The following is an 18,295-nucleotide window of genomic DNA, read 5'->3' as shown; positions in this document are numbered from 1 at the left end:
TGGAAGGACACACTAGAAATTGTAAGAATGACTGCCTTCTTATAAGGGACTCTACAGTTGGATGATATAGGTGAAAGAGTGGCTTTCCTCACAGTCTACTATCTTGGATCCTTTGAATTTTGTACTATGTATATATATATTTCCTATAAATATAAAACATAAAAAGGAGGGAAAAGAAAGAAATGGAATAAATGTGCAAGAAGACAAAAATTTACCAAATAAAATTGTTTCCTTCTACTTTAGTAGAATTTTTTTTTTTATTTATTTATTTTTTGGGACAAAGTTTTGCTCTTGTTGCCCAGGCTGGAGTGCATTGGCACAATCTTGTCTCACCACAACCGCCACCTCCCAGGTTCAAGTGATTATTCTACCTCAGCCTCCCGAGTAGCTGGGATTACAGGTACATGCCACTATGCCCTGCTAATTTTTTTTTTTTTTTTTAAGAGACGGAGTTTTGCTCTGTCACCCAGGCTGGAATGCAGTGGCATGATCTTGGCTCACTGCAAGTTCCGTCTCCTGGGTTCACGCCATTCTCCTGCCTCAGCCTCCTGAGTAGCTGGGACTACAGGCGCCCACCACCACACCCAGCTAACTTTTTCTATTTTTTTAGTAGAGACGGGGTTTCACTGTGTTAGCCAGGATGGTCTCGATCTCCTGACCTCGTGATCTGCCTGCCTCAGTCTCCCAAAGTGCCGGGATTACAGATGTGAGCCACCACACCTGGCCTTTTCTTTGTATTTTTAGTAGAGATGGGGTTTCTCCCTTCTGGTCAGGTTGATCTCAAACTCCCAACCTCAGTTGATCCGCCCGCCTCGGCCTCCCAAAGTGCTAGGAGTACAGGCATGAGCCACTGCACCAGGCATAGAATTATTTTCTAATAGAAGTTATGGTTCCAGCTTGGTGGCTCATGCTTGTAATCCCAGCACTTTGGGAGGCTAAGACAGGCAGATCACTTGAGCCCAGGAGTTCAAGACCAGACTGGACAATATAGTGAGACTCTGTCTCAACAAAAAATACAAAAATTAGCTGGGTATGGTGGCATATGCCTGTAATCCCAGCTACTCAGGAGGCTGAGGTGGGAGGATTGCTTGAGACCCTGAAGTTGAGGCTGCGATGAGCTGTGACTGCACCACTGCACTCCAGCCTGGGCGAGACAGAAAGAGAACCTGTCATCTGTCACACACACACAGAAAAAGTTATGTATGTGACCTATCATCTTAGTAGAATTAAAACAGCAGACTTGCCTCGTGGTTCATTCAAACAGCATGTTTAGAGTACCTACCACTGCAGGTCAGGCATCATCTTGATATTTTACAAAAATAGACAACACAAAGAACCCAACCTCTAAGGACTCCCTGTCTAAAAGAATACACAGACCAGTTGCAGTGGAATTCTATGATAGGAAAGAAATAAAAGAGTTTAACAGCTTGGGGGTACAATGAAGGAAGACCTAACTCTTGCCTCATGGGCCCAGTCCTTGCAGAGATGACTTGGTAGCTGACTTACTGCAGTGGGAGTTCAGAAGACAAGAATAGGAGGAAGCATGACAAGCACAGGAAACAGCACGTTCAGGCTCTGAGGTGTGAAAGAGCATCTGCTATTCAGGGGAACTCCAGGTCGGGGGTTGATGCACATAGAATAAGGAAAGGCATTCTAAGCAGGGTCATAAGAAGGCCCTGGTGGCCGGGCACTGTGGCTCACGCCTGTAATCCCAGCACTTTGGGAGGCCAAGGCGGGCAGATCACGAGGTCAGGAGATTGAGACCATCTTGGCTAACACAGTGAAACCCCGTCTCTACTAAAAATACAAAAAATTAGCCGGGCATGGTGGTGGGTGCCTGTAGTCCCAGCTACTCAGGAGGCTGAGGCAGGAGAATGGCGTGAACCTGGGAGGCGGAGCTTGCAGTGAACCGAGATCGCGCCACTGCACTCCAGCCTGGGCGACAGAGCGAGACTCCGTCTCAAAAAAATAAATAAATAAATAAGAAGGCCCTGGTAGAGCTGTGGTCCTCAGAACTTAGTGGGCATCAAAATCAATTAAGGGCCTGAGTTCCACTCCCTAAGACGCTAAATGAGTAAATCTGGACTGAAGCATTTATAGCAGATATTTATAACAGGGTGCTCAGAGATTCTGATGCAAATTGTCCATGAACTGAGCTTTAAGAATTTTTTTTTTTTTTTAAGACAGGATCTTGCTCTGTTGCTCAGGCTGGAGTGCGGTAGTGCAATCAAAGTTCATTGCAGCTTTGAACTCCTGGCCTCAAGAGATCCCCTCACCTTGGCCTCCCAAAATGCTAGTATTATAGGCGTGAGTCACCGCACGCAGGGAGAATCATTCTTTGATATAGAACTTGAGTATAACCTTTCTCTGGGACTTTCTCACTAAAGGGAGTAATGGCACATAGTTTCTTTTTAAAAATCAATAAATGAAATATTTAAATAGTAAAAGGGATGAGTTTGGGAGTTCCTAGGTGTGTATCCAAAGGCATGTGAAGCAGCTAGCGGCTCATGAGAGGCGGACATTACAGTTTGCTGTGATGGTTTAAACACAGTGACACTTTTTTTGTGTGTGAATGTGAGACCGAGTCTCTGTCACCCAGGCTGGGGTGCAGTGTCGCAATCTCGGCTCACTGCAACCTCCGCCTCCTGGGTTCAAGCAATTCTCCTGCCTCAGCCTCCCAAGTAGCTGGGATTACAGGTGCCTGCCACCATGCCTGGCTATTTTTTTTGTATTTTTAGTAGAGATAGGAATTGATCATGTTAGCCAGGCTGGTTCCCGACTCCTGACCTCAAGTGATCCTCCCACCTCGACCTCCCAAAGTGCTAGGATTACAGGCGTGAGCCACCGCGCCTGGCCCCACAGTGATGCATTTCAACATTGCTAGCTGTGTGATCTTAGACAAGTTTTTTAACTTGTCAGTGCCTCAGTTTCTTCACCTATAAAATGGAGATTGTAGCTTCTAATTCATAGGATCATCAGAATTCAAAGTATTACTGTTTCAAGTACATAGAACAGTGCTATAACACAATCGTTATATTAGTTTTTATCATTACTCAACAAGTCCATAACTTGCATTCATCTCATCAAAATTCTTGCAAAGCATGTCAAAATGGCTGTACTTCAAAACTCAACATCGGTTGGGCACAGTGGCTCACGCCTGTAATCCCAGCACTTGGGGACGCTGAGGCGGGCGGATCACGTGAGGTCAGGAGTTCAAGACCAGCCTGGCCAACATGGGGAAACCCTGTCTCTACTAAAAATATGAAAATTAGCCAGGTGCGTTGGCAGGCGCCTGCAATCCCAGCTACTTGGGAGGCTGAGGCAGGAGAATCACTTGAGCCTGGGAGGCAGAGGTTGCAGTGAGCCAAGATCGTGCCATTGCACTCCAGCCTGGGTGACAGAGCAAGACTCTCTGTCTCAAAAAAAAAAAAAAAAAAAGTTAAAACAGGCAAATATAGTCATGATTTTATCTTGATTGGTGTTAATTCATTTTTTTCTCATATCCCACTCAGAAATGACAATATTATTTTTGTTATTTAATTTCCAAGAGGATCAGATGTACAAAATGTTTGGGAAACCCACTGTAGATAGCTGATAGGAGCCTCTGAGGATACAAAGCAAGGTTTCTTGTTATTAGATTGTTCAGGGACTCTGTGCCTAAGACAGCCCTGCTGATAGCCCATGTTAGAAACTAGGAGCCGCTCACTCTACAAATGTTTAACTCATGTTTTTTTTGTCCATCTTTATGCTTCTCTTGTATTCATAACATTATCCCTGTCATTTTCTACCATATGTTCATCAAGGTTAATAAAATGTACAGGAAATTGAAAGAGTGCCAAGAAGGATTCCATCAGACTCTGCAATTCTATATAGAAAATAAGCTTGAACTCCAGGATTAAAAGAAATAGAACACTGAAAATGAATCACAGCTTCAGGAGAACTTGAGAAACAAAAATAAATATTCACCGTTTTCTGTCCAATTGTGTTTAATTTTTCACAGGATTCTTTGGCCCTGGCAATTTGAGTTTTTTGCAGGCCTGGGTTAAGTTTTGCTTAGCTTGTTAATATGTGCAGCAGTTCAAGAAGGTAAAGCAAGAAAATGAATGGGCCATTTACTCTAGTGATGTGGAACGTGAATGGAATCAAATGCACATTTGGTGAAAAGATTGTGTACAAATCTAATAATTTGTCAGAAGTTTTTGTAGCTAATGTAATTGGAGGAAAATGTTTCCATGTGTGACTGATAGATTTTGTTCTCTTTATAACATGAACAAGTTAAAGCCAGTTAACACTACCTACACAAGAAATGACAACGCCATATGAATAATAAAATTCCAGTTATCTATTTGTAAGGGAATATACTTAAATTTTTATTTCCTAAACTTTCCCCATTTGTCATGCATCATATATTGCAGTGGTTTTGGGTTCTGTAATAAGCCAATGTTAAACATCCATAGTTTTAAAAAAGCAGCTGTGGTATGAATGAAAGAACATTGAACTAGCTTCACCACTAGTACTTCCACCACTAACCAAATGCCCAACTTTGAGCAAGTTTATTTTTCCTCACCTGCAAAAGGGGAATATGAAACCTATTGCATAGGGTTGCTTTGATAATTAATTGAGGTATTACGTAAAATAACTGGGTACATAGTAGGCACTCAGTAAATTTCTTAGGAAATTATTTTACCCATACCCATGTTCAGTTTTGTTATCTGTTAGATGGACTAATAATACCTGCCTTAGAGATTTGTTGCATGAATCAAATTAGATAATCATAGGACACGGTGGCTCAGGCCTGTAATCCCAGCTCTTTGGGAGGCCAAGGCAGGAGTATGGTTTATGCCCAGGAGTTTGAGACTAGCCTGGGCAACATAGGACAACCCCATCTCTACAAAAAATACAAAAATTAGCCGGGAGTAGTGGCATGTGCCTGTAGTCCCAGCTACTCGAGAGGCTAAGCCCAGGAGGCCAAGGCTGCAAGTGAGCCATGATCGTGCCACTGCACTCCAGCCTGGGTGACAGCATAAGACTCTGTCTTAAAAAAAAAAAAAAAAAATTAGATAATTATGTGGATAATAAATTGAAAGAATCCTAAATAAAATCATGGTATTTAATTTTGGTTGGCATATTTGTTTTTAAAAATTTGACTGTGGTTACCTAGGAAATCAATAGAGCAGAAAAAAGATCCCTTTATTTTCTTCTCTGGCCTATGTTACTATTAACCTTGAAGACAGATGGCCTTTATCACTTTTTCAAAGAAAGCCTACTGGAAAGGTTTCACTCTTTGCATCTGTATTGCTTGGTGTCAGAGATAGTGTAATGATAAGCATCAACTTGTAGATATAACCTTTGTGGCTAGCACCCTTGTCTAGCATTAAGGACTAAGAAGATCCACTTTGGAACCTGTTTATTTAAGCACTGACAAATAGTAGTATATCAAACAATTCACATCTTGTTAAGTACCTAGCTTTGTGAAAGACAGCTGACTGATAATCCCTTTGAACATCAAAAGCAAAGTTGTACATTGTCTCTTTCAATATTTGCTGCTGTAATTAGGTTAACAATTTTTATTCTAATTAATTTTTTTAAATGTTATTGTCATTATCTCAACATGTGGGAATTTTTAAAAAGCAAATTGTGAAATTACTGCAAGAAAAAAGTCTCTAAGATAATTTCTAATCATGCTGTTAATAAATATTAAGTACATACTTTGTTTTATACAATAGGTCTGTCTGAAAAGTTTTATCTCAGTCTAATAATGATGTATTTCATTTGTAAAATGCATTAGAGAAACTATTTATTTTTTGAGACGGAGTCTTGCTCTGTCACCCAAGCTGGAGGGCAGTGGCGTGATCTCGGCTCACTGCAAGTTCCGCCTCCCAGGTTCACGCCGTTCTCCTGCCTCAGCCTCCCGAGTAGCTGGGACTACAGGCGCCCGCCACCACGCCCGGCTAATTTTTTGTATTCTTAGTAGAGACGGGGTTTCACCATGTTAGCCAGGATGGTCTCCATCTCCTGACCTCATGATCCGCCTGCCCCAGCCTCCCACACCGCTAGGATTACAGGCGTGAGCCACCGCGCCAGGCCTAGAGAAACTCTATTTAAAGGAATCTTCAAGACTCCATGTTAGATATTATGACTCGTATTATCCTGTGCTTTTGCTACTTAAATTATTATTTTCATGACTAAATTCTGTCATGATTAGCATCCTGTGGAAGGATGGTTAATAAATTATATTAAGGCGTTATTAATATTTCACTAATGGATAAAAACATTTTTCAAGATCTTAACTACAAATCATTTTTCATCTAAGTACTTTGGAAAAATTTAGACATTGATGCATCGTTTTTTTTTTTCTTCCAGCTTTCCAAACATGTGGCCTAAATTTTGCCCTCAGAATAACTTTTGACTTCAGTAAGAGTTATAAACTATCGTCTGGGAGAAGCATTTGGCTCCTACTTTTCTCAAGCCTAAAGTTCTCCAGAAATGTTCTTATGAAATGCAAATCTGATTTTCATCAGCAGTTTTACCTACGTAGCATCATATTTTCCTTCACCAGCAAACACTGAGTATTTTATTTTTAACTAGCATAGCTATATCTCTATTTGCATGATACTTTCCAACTTTCCGAAATAAGCAATGAAACACAGAATCTAGGCAAAAGAAAAAAAGATAATTTAAGAACTGAAAAATAACTTCTGAAAAACAGATCACATACAGAAGTATTTAGTTTTATGCAATAGAGGGTTTTCAAAAGGTTGTATGCCCGTCTAACATGCAACAACTTTCTAGTTAAAGGGATGCTGTGATGTATAATTTCCACGGTGACAGTAACTATGAGTCTGCACTGTCTCAAGCCCTCTCACAGACATCAATCATCTCAGTCAGTCCTCAGGACAATGCTGACGGTCGGTAATTTTATTCCTGTTTTTACAGATGTGCCTCAGAGGGTATGATTTACACAAGTCATACTCCTAGAAGTGGGATTTATGATTGTTAGTGAGTTCTTTATTTTTTTGGCTATAACAATTTAAATTATTTTTATTATTATAAACTGATAGAGAATATTTTATGTGAAGTACCCAGAGTATCAAATTATAATTTTAATAAACTATTTAAAGTTACAAAAATTATTTACAAAAGTATAAAATGATGAGAAATACAACAAGATTTATTTTAAAATATATTTTAAATAGTTAATATATTTAATTTTTAAAAATCCTACAAACAAGTAACAGTGAGTGGCTGAAAATGGGTGACCAAGACAGGGGCTACTGAATTTTAACCCATTTGAATTTTCTGACACATTTATTAATTAAAAGTAATTCTCGGCCGGGCACAGTGGCTCATGCCTGTAATCCCAGCACTTTGGGAGGCTGAAGCGGGTGGATCAGGAGGTTAGGAGATTGAGACTATCCTGGCTAACAGGATGAAACCCCGCCTCTACTAAAAACACAAAAAATTGGCCGGGCATGGTGGCGGACACCTGTAGTCCCAGCTACTCGGGAGGCTGAGGCAGGAGAATGGCATGAACCTGGGAGGCAGAGCTTGCAGTGAGCCGAGATTGCGCCACTGCACTCCAGCCTGGGCGTCAGAGTGACTTCGTCTCAAATAATAATAATAATAATAATTCTCCAAAGAAATGATAAGAAAACTACAGACCAATGCCTCTTATAATATAGACACAAAATCCTCAATAAAATACTGGCAAACGCTTGACAAACTAGAAATGGAAGGGAACTTTCTCAACCTGATAAAAGTCATCCATAGGAAACCCGCAGCCAACATCATAAGAATGAAACAAGGATTTCCACTCTCACCAATTCTATTCAACATGATATTGAAGCTTCTAGCCAGGACAATTAGGCAAGATAATGAAGTAAAAGACATCAGATTGGAAAGAAAGAAGTAAAAGTGTCTGTATCTTCAGATGACATGATCTTGTATATTGACATGATCTTACGCATAGAACATTTTAAGAACTTGCCCAGGTGCGGTGGCTCACATCTGTAATCCCAGCACTTTGGGAGGCTGAGGTGGGTGGATCACCTGAGCTCAGGAGTTCGAGACCAGCCTGGCCAAAATGGTGAAACCCCATCTGTACTAAAAATACAAAAAAAAAAGTTAGCCAAGGGCAGTGGCACACGCCTGTAGTCCCAGCTACTCAGGAGGCTGAGGCAGGTGAATCACTTGAACCCAGGAGGTGGAGGTTGCAGTGAGGTGAGATCATGCCATTGCACTCCAGCCTGGGTGACAAGAGTGAAACTCAGTCTCAGAAAAAAAAAAAAAAAAGGAAAGAAAATTCTAAGAACTCCACTAAAAAATTATTATCTGTACCACTAACACATATATTCAGCCGAGTTGGAGAATACAAGATTAATATAAAAAAATTGTATTCTATATATTTTCAGTGAACCATCTGAAAATGAAACTAAGAAAACAATCCCATTTCCAATAGCATGAGTATCAAATATCCAGAGTATCAAATTAAATAAATAAAGTACTTAGGAATAAATTTTTAAAAAGAAGTGCAAGCTTTATGCTCTGAAATCTATAAAACATTGTTGAAAGAAATGTTAAAGGATCTAAATAAATGGAAAAACATCCCATGTTTATGGATCAAAAGGTATTATTATTAAGATGGCAACACTTACCAAATTATTCCACAGATTCAATGCAATCACTATCAAAATCCCAGTTGGCCACTTTGTAGAAACTGACAAGGAGAGCCACAATTTTATGGAACCCAGAATAGCCAAACAATCTTGAAAAAGAAGAACAGAGTTGCAGGACAGATATTTCCGCATTTCAAACTTACTACAGAGCTACAGTAATCAAGACTGTGTGGTGCTGGATAAGGACAGACTTACAGATCAAATGAATAGAACTAAGAGTCCAGAAATAAGCCCTCATGTTTAGGTCATTTGATTTTTGACTAGTGTCAAAAGAATTCAGTGGGAAAAGGAATAGTCTTTGCAACAAATGATGCTGGGACAACTGGATATTTACATGCAAAAGAATGACGTTGGGCCTGTAATTCACAACATATTTTAAAAATTACCTTAGATCATAGCCCTAAATCTAAAAACCAAAGCTATAAAACTCATAGAAGAAAGTATGGGGTAAATCTTCATAACCTTGGATTAGCAATGATTTCTTAGATATGACACAAAAACCCAAGCAACAAATTAAAAAAATGGATAAATTGGACTTCATCAAAATTTAAAACTTTTGTGCTTCAAAGGACACTGTCAAGAAAGTAAAAAAAAAAAAAAAATACAGAATGGGAGAAAATATTTGTAAATCAAGTATATCTGAAATGGGTCTAGTATCCAGAATATATAAAGAATTCTTAAAACTGAATAATAAAAAGACAAATCGTTCAATTAAAAATGGGCAAAAGATCTGAATACATATTTCTCCAAAGATGTGCAAATGACCATTGAACACGCGAAAAAATATTCAGTATCATTAGCCATCATGGAAAAAGCAAATCAAAACCACAATGAGATACCATTTCACACCTGCTAGTGTGGCAATAAGCCAAAAGACAGATAATGACAAATGTTGACAAGGATGTGGAAAATTGAAACCCTCATACATTGATGGTGAGAATGTAAAATGATGTAACCATTTGAAAAAGCAACCTAACAGTTCTTCAAAGGGTAATGATAGAGTTACTCTATGACCCAACAATTCTACTCTTAGGTGTAAACTTAAGAGAACCGAAAACATGTCCATACAAAAACATAAATGTTCATGGCATCATTATTCATGGAAGCCCGAAAGTGGAAGCAATGCAAATATCCATCAACTGATGAAGATATAAAATGTGATATATCTAGAAAATAGAATACTATTAGTTTATAAAAAGACATAAAGTATGAAACACACTACAACACGGATGTACCTTGAAAACGTGCTAAATGAAAGCAGTGAATCATGAAAGATCTTGTGGGATTCTAGAATGTCCAGAAAATGCAAATCTATAGAGACAGCAGATTAATGGCTGTCTAGGGCCAGGCAGTGTGCATGTGGGGATAACTGTGAAAGGATATAGGACTTCATTTGGAGTGATAAAAGTCTTCAAATTTAATTGTGTTGGTGGCTGCACGACTCTGAATGTACTATAAACCACTGAATTTGCACTTTAGGTGAGTGTATTATATGGTATGTGAAGTGCATCTCAATGAAACTGTTAAGCAAAGACAGGAGAGAGAGCAGAAAAAATTAATTTAACTTTATTCAATTACATGCTTTGCTTTTTATATAGTATTTAAAAAAATAGAGACACGGGTCTCACTATGTTGCCCAGGCTGGTCTCCAACTCCTGGACTCAAGCAATCCTCCCGCCTTGGCCTCCCAAAGTGCTGGGATTACAGGCATAAGCCACCACGCCCAGCCTAGATGCTTTAAAAATCAAATTAATATGATTATAAACTTCATATTAGTAAGTCATATACTTCTATAAATGTTCAAGTGGGGGCAACTAAATGATAAAATAAACTCTACACAAAATAAGCAAATAATCATTACTTTGCTAGTTGACTTACCTTCTAGTTTCATAGTAAGTTCAAGATTATATTTCTTTATATTCTTTTTTTTCTTTTTTTTTTTTCAGACTGGAGTGCAGTGGCACAATCACAGCTCACTGCAGCCTTGAACTCCTGGGCTCAAGAAATCCTCTGGCCTCAGCCTCCTGGGATTACAGATGTAGGCCACTGCACTTGGCTCTGAGATTGTTATATATATTTCATAAAGATTATATATATGTATATTTCATATGGATTACATATGTATATTTCATATGGATTATATATATATATTATTTATTTATTTATTTATTTTTTGACAGGGTTGCAGTCTGTCACCCAAGCTGGAGTGCAGTGGTGCGATCTCAGCTCACTGCAACCTCCACCTCCCAGATTCAAGCGATTCTCTTTCCTCAGCCTCCTGAGTAGCTGAGACTACAGGCGTGTGTTATCACACCCAGCTAACTTTTGTATTGTTAGTAGAGATGGGGTATCAGTATGTTGGCCAGTCTGGTCTCAAACCCCTGGCCTCAAGTGATCTGCCTACCTCGGTCTCTCAAACTGCTGGGATTACAGATGTAGGCCACTGTGCCCAGCCAGATTATATTTCTGACAAGGATAAGATTCCTCAGCCTTTCAGATGTAGAATGATCTTAGTTTAAGATAAAAATAATAGCTGGAATCATTGAGCGCCAACTTAATCCAAGAGACTTCAAATGGAGATGATCTCATTTGATCCTTCACACCCCTGAACAGGACTTCTACTCCCCTTTTTATATCTAAGGAAGCTGTGGCCCGGAAAAATGAAGAAACTTTCCCTGGCTCATACTCACAGTTACAGACATTGCTAGAATGCGAATGCTGGATACTCCTCTGACATTTCTCTATAACCAGCCCTATGCTAGGCCTGCTGGGTCACTTCCTCCCTTATTGCCATTGTGAATTAGAACCCTAACGCTTGGGAGACTTGAAGGGTAATAAGCATGCTAACGTTACCTTGAGGACCTAAGATCTAGTACATTACTTCTAGGCCATTCTAGAGAGCTTGAGAAATGGGGTTGGGGAGAGGGGAAAGAATGGAGTTGGAAATAGAAATTCCTTGTTTTCAAATGTAGAAGAAAGTATGAAGAAATAGAAAAGAATACCTTAAAGGTTCCTCCCAGCTCTAAAGTTCGGTCAATTTAAGGCTCCATTCTTAATGGAGCTGAAGATACCCTACAATTCAGAGAACTTCCTCTTCTGACTTAGCCTTGTGCTGGGACCCATGATTGAGGTAACTCCTTGACAGCTCCAATGGCTACGGTTCCATCAGGAAGTGTGTCGTCAGACTTTCCCCTTGTTATACTCTTCTAACAATCTGTGCAAATTTTGTCCTTTTATACTTATTTTTAAAAATTATCCTGGCTGGGCTCAGTGGCTCACGCCTGTAATCTCAGCACTTTGGGAGGCCGAGGCAGGTGGATCATTTGAGGTCAGGAGTTCGAGACCAGCCTGGCCAACATGGCGAAACTCCATCTCTACTAAAATACAAAAAAATAGCTAGGCGTGGTGGCACGCACCTATAATCCCAGCTACTCAGAAGGCTGTAGCAGGAGAATCACTTGAACCCAGGAAGTGGAAGTTGCAGTGAGCCAAGATTGCGCCACTGCACTCCAGCCTGGGCAACAGAGTGAGACATGGTCTCAAATAAATAAATAAATAAATAAATAAAAATTATCCTTGGGTTTCATATTTAGCTTCAGCCTTTATCATGCCTACTTCCCAGTGATTAGCCCAAATTGCCTCTAAAAATGTGACAAATTGCAAAACTGCTTTTTACTGAAAATTTCTATTATTTTAAAAATGGGCAATACTGCATGTATTTACTGCACGCATGTAAAAAAAATTTAAATTTTTTTCTTTTTTTTTTGAGACGGACTCTCACTCTGTCACCCCAGGTTGGAGTGCAGTGGCGCGATCTCGGTTCACTGCAAGCTCCGCCTCCCAGGTTCATGCCGTTCTCCTGCCTCAGCCTCCCGAGTAGCTGGGACTACAGGCGCCCGCCACCACGCCCGGCTAATTTTTTGTATTTTTAGTAGAGATGGGGTTTCACCGTGTTGGCCAAGATGGTCTCGATCTCCTGACCTCGTGATCCGCCCACCTCAGCCTCCCAAAGTGCTGGGATTACAGGCGTGAGCCACCACGCCCGGCTGTCCCTGTTTTTTATTTGGACCCAGAACAGTTATTAAAGGAATTTAAACAGAGGCCACGTGGTGCAGGAGGATGGGTCAGATCTTAGTTCATAACAACTGGGAATCCCTGGGTATGTTCCTTAACTTCTGGGATCATTTGCAAACCGAGGATAAAAATACTCACCTCATCCATTTGTAGTTAATAATAAGTAACACATGTAACATACATTGCAAAATGCCTGGCACAAAGTAGTCATTGGATCAGCAGTCCCCTCCCTGTTTGGATGTTTTAGGGTGTTCATCTGTAACTTTCTTAAGAAATTAACTGCGAAGAATTCTGTGTAGAACCACAGGTCAGATGAACAGTGTGTCAGTGTAATCTTCTAAATTTGCCATAAGGTAGTTCAGTTGTTTCTTTAAACCCTCTACTCTATCAAATATTTAATACTTATATGACTCAAGCTCTAATGGCTTTATTTATCCTATCCCACTTTCATCTTATTAAATCTTCATCTGTCATCCGTTGATTCAAAAAGAAGTATTTCCTGAACACCCTCTATGAGCCAGGGGCTATTACTAAGCACTGGAGAGACAGGTCAAGGCCCTTAGGGGACTTGCATTCAAGCATTTGAGTATAGAGACACAGATAATAAAAGAGTAAACAAGTCAGACATTTTAAATAATGATAAAGGTTATGCCAGAAAATTAAACAGGAGTGATCAGTGCTAGAGAGGGAGGGAGGCGGACTTCTATTCAGGTCAACCGCCCTCTGAATAGTAAATTCCTTTTGCTTAGTAGTACATTCCACCTTCTTAAGCTGCCCAGAGTGCTTTAAGTCTGCATTTCATGAAGGAAGGTTGCAAACAATACAACAACATTTACAATTTTAAGTTTGCTGTTTAGGCTCTAGCACTATGTAGATACGAAGGTCTTTCAGGAGTATAGACTTGGATATTTCTTCCTTCCTTTAGTTAAAGTCTAGATTGGAAAAGAAAAGTGATGAGCATTCAAATTCTGAATGCCAGTTATAAAAGGGCAAAGCCTCCTGCCAACTGTTAACATTTATCATCAACACCACCCACCCCCACCCCTGCCCATACACACACCTACAGCTCTGCAAGCTGGATGTTTTTATCCCTATTTTAAAGCAGGAAGAAACGAGGCTCCCAAAATTCAAGTGATTTGGCCAAGGACACTCTGGTCAGAAGTGGGCAGATAAGATGTGATGCCATCTTTCTGCTTCCAAGTCAAGAATCTTTTAATTTATATCTGTTAACCAACAGTTTCATGCCATTTCCACTCCTCCAAAAACCTTGCTTCTTCATTAAGAGGTTTGTGTTAAAAACAACAGCTGGGCCAGGCGCAGTGGCTCATGCCTGTAATCCCAACACTTTGGGAGGCCGAGGCGGGTGGATCACCTGAGGTGAGGAGACCAGCTTTGCCAACATGGTGAAACTCTGTCTCTACTAAATATACAAAAAAAAAAAAAAAATTAGTTGGGCGTGGTGGTGGGCATCTGTAATCCCAGCTACTCGGAAGGCTGAGGCAGGAGAATCGCTTGAACCCAGGAGGCAGAGGTTGCAGTGAGTCAGGATCTCGCCATTTCACTCCAGCCTGGGCAACACGAGCGAAACTCTGTCTCCAAAAAAAAAAAAAAAACACACACACAGTCTTAACTATCTTTTCTTAAAATCTGCTTGTTATTTGCCAGGATAAAGCAATTCCTATTTGTGTATTGTAAACTTAATACAATTTATATGCAGAAAATCTTTTTCCTTTGTTTCTCCCACACCATGCATTTTTATGATGATTAAGAGGAAAACAGCCTAAAATGCTATATTAGTTCACACAAATTTCTCAGAATGGTGTATGAAAACTGAAACTGAAACATTACAGAGGTGGTGAAATCTACTTACACTCAATTACTTAAGGGCAGAAAAATATTAGCTACCATATCAGTGGCTACAGATCTACATGATGTGTTAATACTGATATTAAAAATAAGCATGAAATTTGGGTGAATCTTCTAGATAAGGATGTTCTTCTAAACAGATTTTTAAAAGTTGATGAATTTGTAAACCATTAAAATTAACTGAGGGATAAAATGAGAAACGCATAGGATATCATCATATTAAACTTTCCTAAGAAAGTAAGAATCATTTTGAAATGTAATTGGTTTCCATCTTCTTAGTTGGCTCTGCCCTGACCCCAACTCCTTTATTTTTTTGAGGTAGAAAGTATGTCCTTGCTACATTCCTTTTTTGGAGTTCTTTTATTTCATTCTTTTGGAATGGGAGAGAAACAAGTTGCTTCCCCAGGAAAGCCTGTATTTTCGGAGGTACGAATTCAACTTTCTCTGACCTATCTTTTTTCTTTGAAACGTAGATTTTAAATGTGCCTTCAATGGTTAGTTTTAATTCTTAAATTGATTTCACAGGTTTACTTCTTCATTTCAAAAGCACTTTTTCAGAATATTATTTTGTGCGTTGATAACTCCTCTTGTCTTCCTGCCTCTAAAATTTGGATTTTCCTGGCTTGATGACATAAGTTTTGGCGTTGGCCTTTGTGCTTTCCACATCCCCCCAACAACCCGCCCTGAATCAGTCTCCACTGTTAATAATACCAAACTAATGTGCTAAAGAACAGGCTTGTCAAGCACACTGCTTTGATCTTGAGTTTATAGGAATTTGTAAGCCAGAATGTTTGCTCCAATTATGGTTATAATGAACAAATACTAGGTTTTAAAAAGATCCTTTTAATACTTCTTCCTCTTCACTTACTGTAAAGAGTTTAGGTTCTCTGGGAGGCACACAACTAATTTAACTTTGCCCATCTCGTGCAAATCCCCCATGGAGTTTGTAAAACTGCAACCCATAATCTCCTCTTCAAAAAACACACTGATTATTTGTGCTATGCTAGTTCCAAATATTACAATAGTTTCTGGATTTTTGCCACATTCCTCTCTAGATGGTCATTTGGGAGACTTTGTTTATAATGTGTGTTTTGAATGAAATTTTAAAATTCCAAGACCACAGGATGTGAGACTCAATTGTGAGTTAAACTTAATTTTGCATTTGTTCAAAGAGGTCCTACTTAGGTTACAACAATAGCAAACATTGAATAGAAAATGAGAGAAGGTATTTTTTTCCCCAAGGATTAGTGTTTGAAAAAAAATATGAGGGAAAGCATGCTATTTTCAAGGATTAGTGAATGTTTTCAAAATGGCCTATAGCATTCAGTTGGTGGTTCAGGTGAATTAAAACATTAATCTGTTTCATGGAAATCAGAAGAAATGTTTTTATCAGTGATTGTGCTAATTGTCATTTTAAAATTAGAGACAAAACTCTAAATTTTAAAATAGTACCTTCCTTTTGAAAAAGAAAAGTTAATGGAGATGAACAGTATAATAGCATTAAAAAAAAAAAATTAAGGCAACATTAGAAAGCTCCCCTGGGACTTCTTCCTCCTAATCAATTCTGGGTGGTGTGTTTTGTTTTTTTTTTCCTCATATTCTTTGTTTATTTTAGAAGCTGCTGCTCATTAAACAACTGGCAGAGATTTTAGGACAAAAAGAATTGTTTTTTAAAAACAGATAAATTGTAATTTTCTTTTTTCTTTTTCTTTCTTTTTTTCTTTGATAAATTATAATTTTCTTGCATCTGGTTTCAACTTCAAGTTTTTCAACTTTATAAATGATAGACTAGACCAGGGTGTCGGACTTTAGCTGTTTTACGCTCTGTCTGTTTAGCCAGTTGCCACTTGGACATATTATTTTACCCTCTGCTACTTATAAAAAAGGTAACAGGTAATGAACACAGAAACACAATAACACGTGGAAGCAAAGGCCAGCATCTTCCATCAACATTCTCAGTCACTATTGGATTTCTCCTCAAGATGTTTCTGTTTACATTCTCCCTATACATCCCCCCCGTATACTGTCTCTCTCTGTTTCTCTCTCTCTCTTTCTTTCTCTCTCTCTTTCTCTCGTACACATACACACACACACACACAAAGTGATTTTTTAAATTTATTTGTTTATCTTTGAGACAGGGTCTCACTCTGTCACCAAGGCTAGAGTGCTGAGTGCTGTGGTGTGCTCACTGCCCACTGCAGCCTTGACCTCCCAGGTTCAAGTGATCCTCCCACCTCAGCCTCCCAAGTAGCTGGGACTACAGGTGTCTGCCACCACGCCTGGCTAATTTTTAAAATTTTTCATAGAAACCAGGGCTTGCTGTGTTGCCTAGGCTGGTCTGAAATTGCTGGGCTCAAGCGATCCTCCTGCCTTGGCCTCCTAAAATGGTGGAATTACAGACATGAACCACCGTGCCCAGTCCACAAGTGATTTACAAGACACAACCTTTCTGGAATTCTATAAACACAGGATATGCAACACGGGTTAACCACTTGTCCAGGAAAGAAAACAAGCAGAGAGTTGCCCACAGAACACATCTTAACATTTGGGCTTCTATGTATGCCAAGAAAGTGATCATTTTGAGTCTTTGCCTGAATAATACCAGGACCTTGAAAGCGCAATTGCTATTTTAAATGGATGTTGCTTGTTAAGAGAATACAGAATGAATTATGGCCTCTGAATTAAGCTCTTTTATTGTTGACCTTGCTCTTCAGAGAGGGTGTGGTAGGTAACCAACTACAAATATGTAGCATATATTAGGTACAAAGGAAACTATTCTACTTGGGCAAAAATAGAATATAAACATGAATGGAACTTATTAAAATAAAACTATTTGTTATTCATCAAAGTAAAGAATAAGATATTTAATAGTTCATATATGTCAACCTCCTTAAAACTTGTATGAAATAGAGTGGCGAATAAATCAGTAAATAAATGCCCTAAGTATTGTCCTTCTTTGCTAAACCATTTGATTGACATTGAACCTGATTAATATTGCCCTAACTTAAAGACACCATCCACCGTCCATAAAGCTACATTCTGCTGTTGAATGTAGCTTTATGCTCAGCAGCTACATTCAACAGCAGAGTTTTAAGCTCAAGTCTTCTCCCAGCTACCTAATGCTAAAAAAAAAAAAAAGAAAAAAGAGCATTGTTAGAGGTGGGGTAGGTAGGGATGTGACTAACAGCCTTGTGTTTCTATAATTATAGCAGGAGATTGCTGTGCCAAATATTAGGAACTTTTCTGTTCTACAGAAGAAATTACATCAGGAAGCTCAGCAACTACTGGTAATTACAGAAATTGCCAGTTCAAGGAATCCAATAGTTCCTCTAAACTCCACTTAAGACAGGCCCAAAGGAAAGACATTCAGTGGAGGTAGAGGAAGTGCTTTCTCTCCATTCACATTTATGAACTCATTTGGGCTCATTAATTCAGGTGCTCTTATAGTAGTTCTAAATGGGAGGAATCTGTTTTCTCCATTACTGATATCAAATGAGCATTGCAGGAGTGAAGTGATTTACTGTGGTTATACAATTATATCCTTCCTCTAATTTCACCCCAGGGGTTAACTACAGCATCAAAATCTGAGAGTGGATTCAGCAGAGGGGCTCAGATTGTAGAGGCAGGAAATCCCTAAACATCCTTGAATCATATGATTATTGGACCAGCCCACACTGAGT

Source organism: Pongo abelii, chromosome 3 (genome assembly GCF_028885655.2).
Source record: "Pongo abelii isolate AG06213 chromosome 3, NHGRI_mPonAbe1-v2.0_pri, whole genome shotgun sequence".
Taxonomy (NCBI): Eukaryota; Metazoa; Chordata; class Mammalia; order Primates; family Hominidae; genus Pongo; species Pongo abelii.
Note: the sequence above shows the minus strand (reverse complement) of the source record.